The 14,802-nt window shown below is 49.4% G+C and overlaps 1 long non-coding RNA gene across 1 annotated transcript in view; it reads left to right on the top strand.

The window, feature by feature from the left end:
* Positions 1-11,455, top strand: part of LOC132535868 (uncharacterized) — a 29,681-nt gene extending 18,226 nt beyond the window's left edge. Inside the window, exons 3-4 of the long non-coding RNA XR_009547616.1 lie at positions 10,352-10,723; positions 11,175-11,455. This is a non-coding gene — a long non-coding RNA (uncharacterized LOC132535868). The remainder of the gene's footprint in view (positions 1-10,351; positions 10,724-11,174) is intronic.
* The last annotated feature ends 3,347 nt before the right edge of the window (positions 11,456-14,802 follow it).

Raw genomic sequence — 14,802 nt, 5'->3', positions numbered from 1 at the left:
GAAAGGACTTTTGCTCTGCTGAGAATCTGCTGGCTTCTCCGCCCTTCCAGAAAGTTCCTGACACCCCACTGCTTGCCCGGCTCCAGAAGCCCAGCCAGCCCTGCAGACATGACTGCTCCCCATATAATGGCCAATGGGGTTGCCTTAAGGGATTAGGCAATGGCCTTGGGTGGGGTGTGTGTTGAAGGAGGGCCAAGTGCAAGGGCGTTGGGGGAGGGGGGCACCTGGTGCTGCAGCACCCCACGCCGCACTCACAAAACTCCCTCCCACCGGCCTTCACACCCAAACCTAATCACTGGGCTTTAAGGCAGCAGATTGAGGGCAACCTCTTATTCATTTGGGTAACAGACCAGTTTGTTGGTGTTTCCTTTTTATAAAAAAATCTTGCCTCTAGGGCCTGGCTTCCACCTGCAGGGGGAAGCTTTGCAAGCAGTGAAGCAATGTTGCAGGTGTCTGCTCTCTCTCCTTTATCTGCCCCTTTCCTCTTGGTTTCTCTCTGTCTCTATCAAAAGGAAAACAAACAAACAAACAAACAAACAAACAAACAAAAACTTGCCTCTCAAAGTCTGGTTAGTGGCCAAGCAGCACTGGGACCTGGTACACAGGGAGAAAAATGCAGAATCCCAGGCCCTACTTGAGCCATCTGAGTCAGCAGCTGCCTGATAATGGGATCCCCAGGGATCTGTATGCATGTCAGTGCTTCAGGGGACAAATTCCCAGGGACAGGAAGACAGGACAGCTGGGCAGAGAGCAGACTACAGACCCAGTTTCCTCCAGACTAGAAGCTTCCCAGAAGAAGCAGTGTGTCTGAGCCCCAGAAAACAGCAGTTCTTCCATCAGGACCAAAGTGTGTTTCTGGGCCTGTGCCTGCGGCTCCCTCACCCTGCACCCACCAGAGAAGCCACTCTTAAGTAAGAGTCACTGGAGCAGGTCGCGAAGCTGTCAGGAGCATGGATTTCTGGGGCTTGTGACTGTTATAATTAAAATCATCCGGGTTGACTAAATTGGCCGCAAAAAAGGAAGCAAACCCACATGACAGCCAAAGGGGAGTGAACTCGGTCCTCATTTGTTAATTAAAAAATATGAACGCGCTCCTTCCGGAATGGCAATGTACCAGCTTCTATCCGAATTCCATTAGACAACAAATAAGCCTTGCACCCTTATTAGAGGGACTGGGTATCCCACACCCCGCCCCAAATCTGCAAAGAATTGGTTTGCGCTTTGTTGTTGTTGTTGTTCCTGAGAACAAATTTAAAGCTTGCAAAGCCCTTGCAGAGAAGTCAAATTCCTGGGGAGATTTCTCTGGTAAATCAATCTGGTAATTAGAAAACCAAGCCAGTAGATAAGCTCGCTATTTCTTCATCATGCTAATGAGATTGGTTCAAAGAGCAGAGAGTTGCAGGAAGCTGGGGGACTAGGCCCCAGCCTGCTTCGAAATCCATCAGCCAGGGAAAGCAGGGAGGAGAGGAAGCAGGTAGATGGTGGGCGAAAGGGGGGGAGTGGATAGGAATCCTAGGGGGTTCACTCAGCCCTGCCCCTTAAACAGCCTCAGGCTTTCCATCTGAGAGTCAAGGCTGGCTTGGGTGTCCCTCCTCAGGTGAGCAAGCACCCCCACTCCGGCTCTGTAGCTCCTGGAAGCCCTTGGGACCCCATGCTCAGCGGCAGTTTGAGATTACTTGTCGCTGGAGGCCGGATCCCTCTCCAGAGAGATCTCCATCTTGGGAGGTTGTGCTTTCTCAAGCCCCATCCTGGATGTTCTCCGGCCAATGTCAGCTCCCTCTGGGCCTTTAGCTATTCGTGCTGCATGTACATTACGCCGGGACTCTGGGACTCAGTCCACAGATGAACCTTGCAGCCTGGTGTATGCCTGGGCTTCCCTGCAGCCTGCTAGAAGCCTTTCTGAGGCAGCTTGCCAACTGCTCAAATGAGAGATATTATTATTATTATTATTATTATTATTATTATTATTAATTATTCAGACAGAAAGAAATAGAGCAAGAGAGAAGAGGAAAGAGAGAGACATGTGTAGTCTGCTCCATGGTTCCTGAACCCTCCCATGGAAAGTGGGGGCTTGAACCCTGGGTCCTTGAGCAAGGTAACGTGTGGACTTTACCAGCTGCACCACTGCCCAGCGTTCCCCTCAAATGAGAGACTGAGGTCTCACTCCAGGCTCTGGACAAAGCCAATCCCACCCTCTCTGGGGGAGGGGACAGGGTGTTCCCGTTTCCCAATACTCCAAGTATAGAACACGAGCAAGACAGGTAGGGTGGGGTGGGGGGCATTTTTCTAAAGGAGCTACAGCTACGGACCTGTGTCAGGATGTATTTATTTCACAGATAAAGGGGTGCTCTTTCAAGGTGTGTGAACTGTGGCTTCGCCTTCATTAGCGTGAATTCTGTCTTTCTCACTGTTTAAGAAGGGCGTCAGCTCAGGCGCTGCCTCCATGTCTGCTCTCCCCCATGCAGACAGAAGCCAGGACATGCAGAATCGAGGGCACACACTTGGAGTTAGGTTGACTGGGTCTAGCTGTATCTCCACTGTTTCTCATGGCCATGACCCCCTAAAGCGCTTAATGTGGCAGCTGCTGCCAAGCGCTCTATCATGGGCGCCAGGTACTCACTACTCCCATGGCAAGCTAGCATCTTGGGACTGCAAGGAATTTCTAGAAGCCTCAGCGTCATCTCTCTCTCTCCCTCTTCCATCTCTCTCTCTCTCTCTCTCTGCAACAACAACACCAATTTCCCCTGGGCAGGTCGGAGAGGCCAGTATAGTCCACACTCCTAGCAGCATTCTCCAGCCCAGAAGGTTCCCACTCTTGGCCCTTGGGTGGGGCAACATGGACGGTTGTTCTGCTCTTGTGAAAGTCCCCCAGGAGAACAGAGCCCAGTTGCCCAACCTGCCTGTAACTGCTCTTCTCCGCCTGGTGCCTTGAGTAGCTTCTGCTACCGTCACTTTCCTTTTTGCACTTGCACACAAATTTTGCCTGGGCTCTGGTTCTAGACAAAACTCAACTTGAAGCTTAGCTACCTCAAAGACTGGGGTAACAGCAGTCTCTTCCTGATACGAATGAGAATGGTGACTGACTAGGCTGAGTTGTGCCAAGCACTTGGTATGTCGTAAGCATTCTGGAAGCCCGAGCAAGTACTATCTCTCAGAAGCTGAATCGTCCTAAGACTTAGTTCCCCTCTCAAAGTCCTCCCTTCATAGTCCTCTTTTTAGCCCCTCCTTTATAGTTTATCTCCTATAATCCTGAAAATCCTGTTTCCTCTTAGAATTCCCAGGGTTTGAATCAGTTTGAGGGGAGAGTCTGTCCCCCTTGCTGCTTTCAGATCTCCATCTTGACTCCACACCCCTATAGTTCTCCTCAAGGCAGCTCATGACTATGAAGAATGGCAAAGCTGTATTTGCCAGGGTGGCCTACCAGAGTGGAGACCCGGGGGAGAGTTGCTATTGTGACTCAAGTCCAGAGATTCTCTGCTAGCAGAATCTCTTTCTTCTTCAAGAAGGTCAATTGTTCGTTCCAGCTGTGCCTTCAACTAATTGCACATGGCACATCCACATTTTCAAGGGCAAGCTGCCATCCTCAAAGCTTCCCAATGCCAAGGTTAATGTCATCCCGAAGCACCTAGAATGTTTGGCTACATATCTGGGCACCATGGCCCAGCCAGCTTGATGACATAAAAATTAACCATCACAGTTAACTGTTCAAACAGCTACCAAGATGCTAGCAGTGGACAAAGAGGAGAGGAGGCACTAACATTCACGAGGACTATGTTATAAGCAGCAGAGTTAAACAGAACCAACTCTTGGGTGTCAAGATCATGACCCCTGGATAATCCCTGGACTCCTCCCTCTATATGTTGTCTCTCCTAATGCATGGCTTGTGTTTTGCTTTGGTTTGGTTTTGCTTTATTTTGTTCACCATTCCAGTACTCAGAAAGAGTCTTCTTATGGGGCAGATAGGTACAACAGGCAAAGCTCATGTATGCAGAATGTCTCATCTGCTGAAACCCTCGATGCCTAGTTCTCCAAAAAGGAACAGGTAAACAGTTATCCAGGAGGCACAGGGCACAAATGCTCTGTTAGAATAGTCACTACTGTTGGCACCACTCGCTGAATCTGCATATATTATCAGGCCACGACTGAAACCACTGCTTCCCAGGAGGCCATTCTTCTCAGAGATTCTGGCGCTCGGTCTCACAGTGGCCGAGACAGGGGGAAGTGGCTTCTTGACAACAGGGAGCTCTGAGAACTGATGCTGAGCAGGACTCTCCCTCACCGCCCACACAGCAGGTCACCCCAGGAAGCTACCCACAGACCCTAGACAAATAGCCCTGCAGCAGAGGAGGAGAAAGGGTTAGTGTATTGCACAAAAGTAAAAGTTCAGGTCCTGGAACAGGATGGCAGAGGACCTAGTGGGGGTTGTATTGTTATGTGGAAAACTGAGAAATGTTATGCTTGTACAAACTATTGTATTTACTGTCGACTGTAAAACATTAATCCCCCAATAAAGAGAAACAAAGCAAACAAACAGCAAAATAAAAAGAAAGATGGGGAAAAAAAAGATGAGGAGAAAGGGCAGCAGAGGAGGGGAAGCATGCTACAAAGGCAGCAAGAATGGATGGGTGGGGCTGGAGAGATAGCTCTCCAAAGGGGTGCAGGGGCCAGGTTCTAGCCTCAGCATCATATAGGCACTGGTGCTGTGCTGTCTCTCCTTCCCTCTTCTCTTGTGCTCTCTCTCTCTCTCTCTCTCTCTCTCTCTCTCTCACACACACACACACACACACACAGCCTGTAGCAGTGTTATCATGCATCGTCCCTGCTAAGAAAAATACCAGGAAAACACCTCTAGATACTTTTAAAAGATTGTCCATATAGTTCTTTAATGAGAGGGAAATAGAAAGATAGAAACAGAGAAAGACAGGGTGCCAGGCAATGATGCACCTGGTTGAACACTCATATCACCATGTACAGAGGACAGGGTTCGAGCCCCTTCTCCCCACCTTTAGGGGGAAAAACTTCACAAATAGTGAGTCAGGTCTGCAGGTGTTTCTCTCTCTCTCTCAGTCTCTCTCTCTCTCTCTCTCTCTCTCTCTCTCTCTTTCTCTCTCCTTGCCCTCTCAATTTCTCTCTGTCCTATCCAAAGGAAAAAAAAAAAAGGAAAAAAATGGCCACCATTGAGCCGCAGAAATGACCTGGTGGCAATAAATAAATATATATATAGAGAGAGGGAGAGGGAGACCAGAGCTCTGCTCAGCTCTGGCTTATGGCAGTGTTAGGTACTGAACCTGGGACCACAGAGCCTCAGGCATGAAAGCCTTTTGCAGAACCATCATGCTGTCTCTGCTCCACTTTGAAGTCTCACTGCATGGCTTTGCTGCCTGTTTCTAACAATGGGACATTTGCGGTGTGCAGCTTCACACCCCTCTTCACAACACAACCAGAGTCAAAATGACCTTCTAACCCTCCCTCCTACTGTCATTTTTCAGAGAGTCCAAGAGTGAGCTTTACTGTGTGGGGGCTGGTCTATTTGCTTTGGTTATTTTCATTCCACACAGGTTGAACTGTCTTTTTATATATATTTTTAAAGATTTTATTTATTTATTTATTAATGAGAAACATAGGAGGAGAGAGAAAGAGCCAGACATCACTCTGGTACATGTGCTTCCGGGGACTGAACTCAGGACCTCATGCTTGAGAGTCCGATGCTTTATCCACTGCGCCACCTCCTGGGCCACTGAACTGTCTTTTGATTCCTGACTTACACAGCTTAGCATAATCACCTCAGGTTCCATCGAGGATGTTCCAGAAGCTATGACTCCATCTTTGCTTTTTTAATATTGTATTTATTTTGGAGAGAGACAGAGAAAAGTTGAGATGGAAGAGAGAGATAGGGAGGGAGAGGAGAGAGAGAGAGATGCTAGGTGGTGGCTCACCTGGTTAAGTGAACAAAGACCCAGATTCAAACCCCTGGTCCCCACCTGCAGGGGAAAATCTTCACGAGTGGTGAAGTAGGACTGCAGTGTCTCTCCTTCTCTTCTCTCTATCTCCCCCTCTCCTCTTAATTTCACTCTGTCTCTACCAAATAATAAATAAATACATTAGGATGAAAAAAAAACTTTAAATCTAAAGAGAGAGAGAAAGAGAGAGACCTCTTGCAGCACTGCTTCACCACTCGTGAATCTTCCCCCTTGCATGTGGGGACCAGAGCTTGAACCTGGGTCCTTGAGCACTGTAACATGTAGCTCAGCGGGGTGCACCAACACCTGGCCCTGACTTCATCTTTCCAGTGAGCCGAACAGTGCTCCATGGAGTACACATCTGACAGCATCTTTATCCAGCCATATCCCTGGGTGGCGTGGCTGGCCCCATGTGTTGGCTCCTGTAGAGAATACTGCTGTGTATGCAGGGGTGTTGCTGAAGGAGCCCTTTCTCTCAGGCATGTGTAGAGCCTCAGCCTCCCAGGTTAGAGAGCAAAGGCGCGTCCCAGAGCCTACCCCAAGCACAGGCACTCAGCCCGTACTCCTCCCAGAAGTTCTCAAATGGGTCAGGAGAGCAGTGTTTGTTCTCACATTTTTAAAATTTATTTATTTATTCCCTTTCATTGCCCTTGTTGTTTTATTGTTGTGGTTATTGTTGTTACTGATGTCATCGTTGTTGGATAGGACAGAGAGAAATGGAGAGAGGAGGGGAAGACAGAGAGGGGGAGAGAAAGAGAGACACCTGCTGACCTGCTTCACTGCCTGTGAAGCGACTCCCCTGCAGGTGGGGAGCTGAGGGCTCAAACCGGGATCCTTATGCCGGTCCTTGTGCTTTGTGCCACGTGCTCTTAACCTGCTGCGCTACCGCCCGATTCCCTTGCTCTAACGTTCTTACACACCACAGAAGATTCCTTTCAATGGCGGCAAAATAGTAGGAGCCAGCAGAATGTCCTGCCAGAGATTAGAGTTCTGTTGTCACCTCTATTCGGTTTAGAGAAGTGTGAGCAAAAACGAGGGAATCTTCTGACGCCCTTTGGGGATGCTGCCACTGGGGCATGCCTTCTGTCCTGTCAGGCCAGAGAGAGAGCTGGCTTTTTGTGTTTCAGGATAAGAAGTGAGAAGCTGGGGCTGGCATGGTAACTGACCTATATAGCATCTGCTTTGCCATGCTCAAGACCCAGTTTCAGGCCCAGCTCCCACTACACTGGGGAAAGTTTTGGTGTAATACCGTCACTACCTCTCTCCCTTTGTTTCTCTAATTGTTTTTTCTTCCTTTCTTTCTTTCTTTCTTTCTTCCTTCCTTCCTTCCTTCCTTTCTTTATTTCTTTTTTAATACAGAGCACTGCTCAGCTCTGGCTACTGGTCATGCTGGGGATTAAACCTGGCTGGCCCTCAGAGCCTCAAGCATGAGGGAAATCTTACATAACCACTATGCTATCTCCCCAACCCTAGCTCTCATTTTCTAGCTGAAAAAGCCAGCCTAAGGGTAGGGAAGATGGAATAATGGCTCATGCTTCAAGCTCCAAAGTCCCAGGTTCAATCCCCCATACCACCATACCAATATAAGCCTGAGATAATGGTGCTTATGCTCAGGTAAAATAATAATAATATAAAACAATCAGCCTGGTGCAGTGAAGCCCAACAACAATAAAAGCTGTAGGCCAATATGGGCCTTTCCACAGCAAGCCTTATGAAGGGATTTTCATGACTTAAAGGTCTAGGTCCTGTTGGCGATTACCCTTTGTGGTTGGATTCCCTCAAGGAGGGGTGTCTGGGTCTGAAAAGCAATGGGGGTGTGGGGGAAATGGCAGGAAAGGCACTTTGATTCCCCAGGGTTGTGGAGAAGTCTCCCATAGCTTTTCTTAGGGTTGGGGTGGATCCAGGAGTTTGGGAAGCCCATGGGTGTGGGAATGGGCATGGGAAGCCAGCATCACGAAACTGTTCAAGATGGCGGTTGTGTCCCTAGACATTCAGGAGACTGTCACGCAGACAGGTCACCACCACAGCTGGACCTCACCTATTTATAGAAAGAAGTTCAAAGCCCGTTAATCTTGTGGTTGCCCTGGAAGTCACAGGTTGGCTGCCCGCCAGCCTTAGTGCCTGACTTCTCATTTCCACAACTCATTGCCATTTTGGCTCCAGTAGAAAGTCTGATTTCTTGGTTTCAGAGGAATTCAGGGGAACTTTCCTGTTCATAAAACAACAACAACAACAACAACAATAAACCTTCTGTTCTTTGGCCCAGTTTTACTGGAAAATCTTTTCAACAGAAGACGAGTTTTTCTTTTCCCAATACAAAGCTGAAGCTGAAACTGCAAATAATGCTAGTGGGGAGGAGTGACTCCTTGATCGGAATACACACCAAGGCGCAAAGGACAGTGGGAAGTGTGTAAGAGAGAAACTTGAGGGGATGTAGATGGGAGGGAGACAGAAGCAATAGGGTGGAAGCAGCACTAGGGTGAGAGACCGTAAGTCAAGGCTTCATAATCTTGCTTAGGTCTGTCTGCTCCTGTCTGTGTCATTATTATTATTATTATTATTAATTTCATTATAAGACATTTTCATTGGTTTTTTATTTATTGCATAATAAATAAATAAATAAATAAATAAATAGACCCTTGTGGGTCTAGAGTCAACCCCATTCTGGACTAATTACATCAGAGTCTTGGGGTAATGCAGGGATTTTTAACCCCCCCCCAAAATTTTGTAGTTTATTTTATGTTTTATTTATTTTTTAAATTTTTAATAGTGGTTTAATAATGATTAAAAATATTGTAAGATAACAAGGGTACAGTTCCACACAGTTCTCACCACCAGAGTTCCATGTCCTATCCCCTCCATTGGAAGCGTCCCTATTCTTTGTATGGCCCAAAATTCTTTATGGGGTACAGAAGGTGGAAGGTCTGGCTTCTATAACTGCTTTTCCGCTGGACATAAACATTGGCACACCCTCAGCCTATTTCTGTCTTTTTTCTTTTAACCAGAACACTGCTCAGTCCTGGCTTATGGTGGTGCTAGAGATTGAACCTGGGATTTCAAAGCCTTAGGCATGAGTCTTTTGCAGAACCATTATGCTATGCCCCTTGCCCTCCTCCCCACCCCCAACTCCAACATTCTCAAACAGTGTTAATGTGTTAATGTGTTAGTCAGCTATGGACAGGGTGACAGGATATCAAACTAACCCCCAGTCTCAATAGTCTGTAACAGTAAACAGAGGTGTTTCTCACTGTTCTGTAGGCCAGCTGTGACTTAGCTGATTTCAGCTGAACTCAGTAAGACTCAACTCCAGATGACACATTAGATTTAGGTCTGCTGTTCTTGCCCCATCTTGTGACAAATGACATGTGGGATCATGTTTACTCACCACAATGTCTGGAGCAGAAGAGGTCCAGCCAAATCACGCAGGCCCATGTAAAGCCTCAGCTCATATCAGAGCCACCATCCTTCCAATGGCCAAGGTGTGTCTTATAGCCAAGTCCAGCACTGATGGGATGATGGAGAAACATAACTGACTCTCACAGGCATGACAAAGGCTAGATATGGTTCCCTAACAGAGAGGGATGAAAGAAGTGGAAATCCTACTCTAATCCACGATCGCTGGGACTCGTTAGCCCATGGAACAAGCAGTGATTCTTCTCCTAAGAGGCTTGTACCAAAGGTTCCTACTGTTCATGGGCTTCAGTGTAAAGAATTGGATCGGAAAAGGCTTCCTACTGTATAGCCCCACCTCTATGGTGTTGTGAACAAAGCACAGCTATAGAAATAATGGAAATATCACTGGTTTCAAAGGATTAGAGGGAGAGAGGGGAGAGAGAGAGAGAGAGAGAGAGAGAGAGAGGATGAATAGGAGTTCTTGGGCAGGGAAAGTTCAAGAATGGAGGGTGCATGTCACGGTGCATTTGGCTCAGTCCAGAGAGAACACAACATGAGAAGTTAACTCTAATGTCAACTCGGATGTTTGGGTGATGAAAATGTAGCTGTGTTGGTTCGCTCATCACAAGAAACAATCCACTTATGGAAGAAGAGATACATAAGAAATCTCTCTGCTGGTGGGGGGAGGGGAGCAGAGAGAGAGAGAGCTCACTGGGCAGCACAAGTGTTTCACCCGCCATGTGCATGACCACATGTCAAGCCCCAGCTTGAACCTTGACCACATGAGAGGTGTTATAGCAGTGGAAGAAGCTTCAGGGTTGTGTCTCCTGTCTGTGTCATTATTATTATTATTATTATTAATTTCATTATAAGACATTTTCATTGGTTTTTTATTTATTGCATAGAGGCAGAAATTAAGAAGGGAGGAGGAGATAGGGAGAGAGACAGAGATATACCTGCAGGGCTGCTTAACGGCTTGTGTAACTTTCACCCTACAGGTGGGGACCACGGCCTTGAACCTGGATTCTTGCACTCAGTTTGATGCACCCCTGCTCAGCTTCTGTGTTTATCATTCTATATATCTGAATGAAAAAAATCACCCAAAACAATGAAATATTGTATGCACGAGACCCCAGTTCAACCAGTCAATCAAACAAACAGAAAACCCAAAGGAATCTCTACCTTCCAATTTTGCTGTAAACCTAGAACTACAAATGAAAAAAAAAAAAACAGAAAGAAAGAAAGAAGAAAGAAAGAAAGAAAGAAAGGAAAAAAGAATACTTTCTTTTAAAAAATTAAGTCATTGGCATCAAAAAACCAAATAACTAAAGAAAAAACAAATCTGATTCATGGTGAATGCTCGCATCCAGGTGAGAGGCTAAGATTCACCAAAGGTCTCTGGAGATGACTGAGGGGCTAGGGGCAGGGGGCAGGAGCCAGGGCCCCCCCCCCAAGCCTGTTGTGGCCTGTGAGGTCAGCATGTGCCCTCCTCATCCCCAACTGGGACCCTTTGCTTAAAGCAGCAGATTCTGTGGGGAGACAGACTCTGCAAAGTACCATTCATTCCCTCTTGGAAGTGCTGTACTAGCAGACTTGGTAGCACCCAGCACCGTCCCCTTCCAGTGGGTGGCTGCTTGCCAACCACAAGTCAGTGGTGGGGGAGCAAGGTTCTGTCCCCGTGCTTCAATGTCCGTGTGGAACAACCTGCAGGGATGTCAGGGTCTCAGTCACCCCAGGAGGTCCAGCGCACCCCCCCCCCTTCAGTAAGGTCCCAGTTAAACCTCTCCCTTGGCCAATCCTGCCTCCTTTATTCCCCAACAGTCTCATTCCCGTGAGCTCCATTTAGAGTCTGCTTCCTGGGAACCCAAACTGGACAGCAACCCAGGTCTCAAGAAGGCAGACAAGTCCTTGGAAGCCCCAAGGGTCATCCCTTGACAGAGGACCTGCTGGTTACCAGCCTGTGAGACCAACGGCATCAGTCGCTGGCCTAGGACAAACACTGCAGTGTTTTTCTGTAGAAGCAACTGCAGGTAGAGCCCCAGTCAACTCTGGAGCCCCCCTCCCCCACCCGTCCCTGCTGTTTGTGCGTGCGCCTGTGTGTTTGTGTGGCTGGAGTGAATAAATGTTTAAATCAGTGTGTCAGTTATAATTAGAGCAACTCTCCCTTCTTCATCGCAGAACGATGCCTTCATGCTCAGTGCCTGGAATGTCATTTTCCACTGTGAAATCCCTGTTCTTCAAGGCTGAGTGCCAGAGTCAGCTGCGTGCACCACTCCCCACCCCCTCACACCGCCCCATGCCTGAGGAGGCTGTCTCCCACTCAGCTGAGAGCCTGGCCCTTGACACCCAGCCTCAGGACTCCGACTCACCGCCCTAGGCTTTTGCTCCCCTGTCTCCTTCCTAAGAGCAAGCACAGCCCCCGCCCCCCCCCCCCCCCCCGCAGCACTGATCTACTTAGCTCTGGCCATGCCAACAAGAGGTGATGGAAACTGGAGTGCTGAGTACAAAAGGTGGCTAGGAGGGCAGCAGTGACATCTGGGCAAACCACCAGAGAAAGAGCTCTAATCTGATTCTACTCCCCCACCTACCCCCACCCCCGCTCCATTTTGCTCTGAGGGAACTGTAAGAGCTCCAGCATTCAGAAAGCAAACAGACCCACCTGAACCCCCACCCAGACACCTGTTCATGCAGATCCTCCAAGCAAAGCATCTGACTCCCCAGCACCTGAGAAAAGGCTGGGGTCCAGGTGTTTCCCTCCAACAGCATGGAGGAGGGGGTACCCTGGGCCTCCAGCTCACCACCCTCCACTCTCCTTCTTGGTGGGAGGCCTGCCAGCAAGGCTCACCATGAAGCGTGTGGGGACAAGCTGCTGTGGGCTGATGGGACAGGGCATGATGGCAGCTGGTCATCGTGACAGTGTGCACTGCGTGTAAGGGCGGCTGGCAGCCTGGGGGAGCCAGGGCTTTGCACTTGGAGGCAGTACACACACAGCTCGAGGTGCCAGGTGCCTGCCATGCCCCCACATAAAGCCCTTGCCATCTTTGCCCCAGCCTTCAGGGTTGGGAGTCTCCTTGGGTGGGATGGCCCAGCTTCCCAGATCCCCTCTGAAAACCACAGTTTAGCAGTCACATGCCTGCCATTTGAAGCTCCTTTGAGAAGAAAGTAGAGATGTGGGGGTTTGAAGAGCCTTGATTTCTTGACCGCCTTCCCCTGCCACATTTTCTAGGAGAGTAAAAGAACCAGGTAGTCCGGGCCTGGGCTCATCCAGCACCCCAGTAGGAAACCCTGAGGGAAGAGAGGCCAGAGGCCAGAGAAATACTCTTACTGTACAAAGCTGCAATAGCAGAGCTGGGGCAGGGGCTCAGACCTGTCCCCCACCCCCACCCCCCTTTCCGGCCTGCATTCCTCCAGGGAGAAATAATTGGCCTGTCTATAGCGCATCAAGATTCAAATAAAGCTTTAAAAAAAATCCTGCACGCAGCCCTGCAAATTCTCTAAATGTGGAATTAGAAATCACAGCTCACCACGACACACGCACGCATGCACACACACGAGCACACACACGCACGCACATGTGCTTGGCGTTGCAGGCTGCTGCCGGTTCCCTCTGATTGTTCCACAGATCTACCTGATTCAGATCAGCCCACTCGCGTTTGAAGCAATCAGGGTGGAAAATACTTTGTTCTGTTGGTGCAGGTCCAAACTGTCACCATTTGGCATCATGACACGCCAATGTCCCCATCAGCTGTTCAACGTCAGCCGGTGGGGGGGAGGTGGCAGGGGAGCTCCCCCCCAGCCAACAAATCAGAGATTTCATTAAGCAGCAAAGCCTCCCGGACCTCACGTGGGCCTTCGACCCCCACCCCCTCCTCCCTTCTCCCTTCCCTCCCTTCTGCTCCACAAACAGGCATTGCAGCCACTCGATTGGATTCAGATCTTGTAGATGAAGAAATTCCGAGCCGACAGAGGCGCCTCGCCAGACCCCGAGCGAGGGCCGAGCCCTGCACGGCAGCTGGGCTGCCTCGGTAATAACCACTCGTAATGCCTGACAGAAAGAGCCCACGCTGGTCAGATGCGATCGTGCCACATGAAAAGAAGCATTACACCAGCCTCTCGGGGGCTGGGGCGAGGGGAGCGCCGCCGCGGCACAAATCAGAAACGTTTTCTGCGAAGCTGCTATTCAAGGGCTGGGAAATCAACGGGGGCTGTCTGTCTGCCATCCCCGGGGCTGCTATTATTCTCCACAGCGCAGCTCCCGGGACACAGGGCAGCCAGCTTAACCTGAATTCTCTGAGTGCCTGGCGTTTCTGGGTTTGCTAGGAGGCTTGGGATGGGTGGGGGTGGGGGTGGAGGCTGGGCTGGGGCTCTGTCAGGGGTGACATGCAAAACACCAGCTGGGTCATTCCTTCAGCTGAAGCCAAGGCCACAGCTCTCCTTGTGGAAGGGCCTGGGGACTTTGAGCTGGGGCAGGGGCACTGGAGTCAAGGGACACAGAAGCATGTTACTGCTTTAGCAATTGCAGGCTGCAGGTGCAAGCACTGGTCTCCAAGTACTTACCTGTGTCAGAGTGTTGGGGGTGGGAAAGAGTGAGTGCCTCATCCTTTGGTGTAGAGGACAGCCCTGAGTTGCACCACCCCAAGTTGAAAACAGTCACACATAGGGGTCGGGCGGTGGCGCAGTGGGTTAAGCGCATGTGGCGCAAAGCGCAGGGACCGGCGTAAGGATCCCCGTTCGAACCCCGGCTCCCCACCTACAGGGGAGTCGCTTCACAGGCGGTGAAGCAGGTCTGCAGGTGTCTATCTTTCTCTCCCCTTCTCTGTCTTCCCCTCCTCTCTCCATTTCTCTCTGTCCTATCCAACAACGAATTGCGTCAACAAGGGCAATAATGATAACCACAACGAGGCTACAACAAGGGCAACAAAAGGGGGAAAAAAAAAAAAAGAAAGAAAACAGTCACACACAGGGCCATGCCCCTGTGGACCCAACCAAATGACAGCCTCTTCCTTCCAAGGCTATGTAGAAGCATATAGCCCAGGCCCCTGGTGTATTTCTCCAAGGTGTGGTAAGAAATCTCCAGCATCTGCAGTCATCTGTAATTCCTTCGGTGCCCCGCTCCCCAACTCTTGTGCTGTCCATCTTTTCCTTGCTCACAAATCCCTAGCCATGAAGAGAAGGCTGATGCCACAGCCTTTCAGGGTCAGTGAGTTCACAAGTCCTTGTCCTTTTTCTTTCTTTCTTTCCTTCCTTCCTTTTTTCCTTCCTTCCTTCCCTCCCTCCCTTTCTCTCTCTTTCTTTTCTCTCTCTCTCTCTTCTCCCCTCATCACTGGGGCTTCACTGTTCTAGGCCAGGTTTCTTAGGTAGAAAGAGAGAGAGAGAGCTAGAAAAAGAAACAACAGCAACAAACTTGCCCCAGTGCAGTGTGGAGCAGGCTGGAACCTGAACTGTAGGC

Source organism: Erinaceus europaeus, chromosome X (genome assembly GCF_950295315.1).
Source record: "Erinaceus europaeus chromosome X, mEriEur2.1, whole genome shotgun sequence".
NCBI classification, from domain to species: domain Eukaryota; kingdom Metazoa; phylum Chordata; class Mammalia; order Eulipotyphla; family Erinaceidae; genus Erinaceus; species Erinaceus europaeus.
This window is presented reverse-complemented; position numbering and strand designations above follow the sequence as displayed.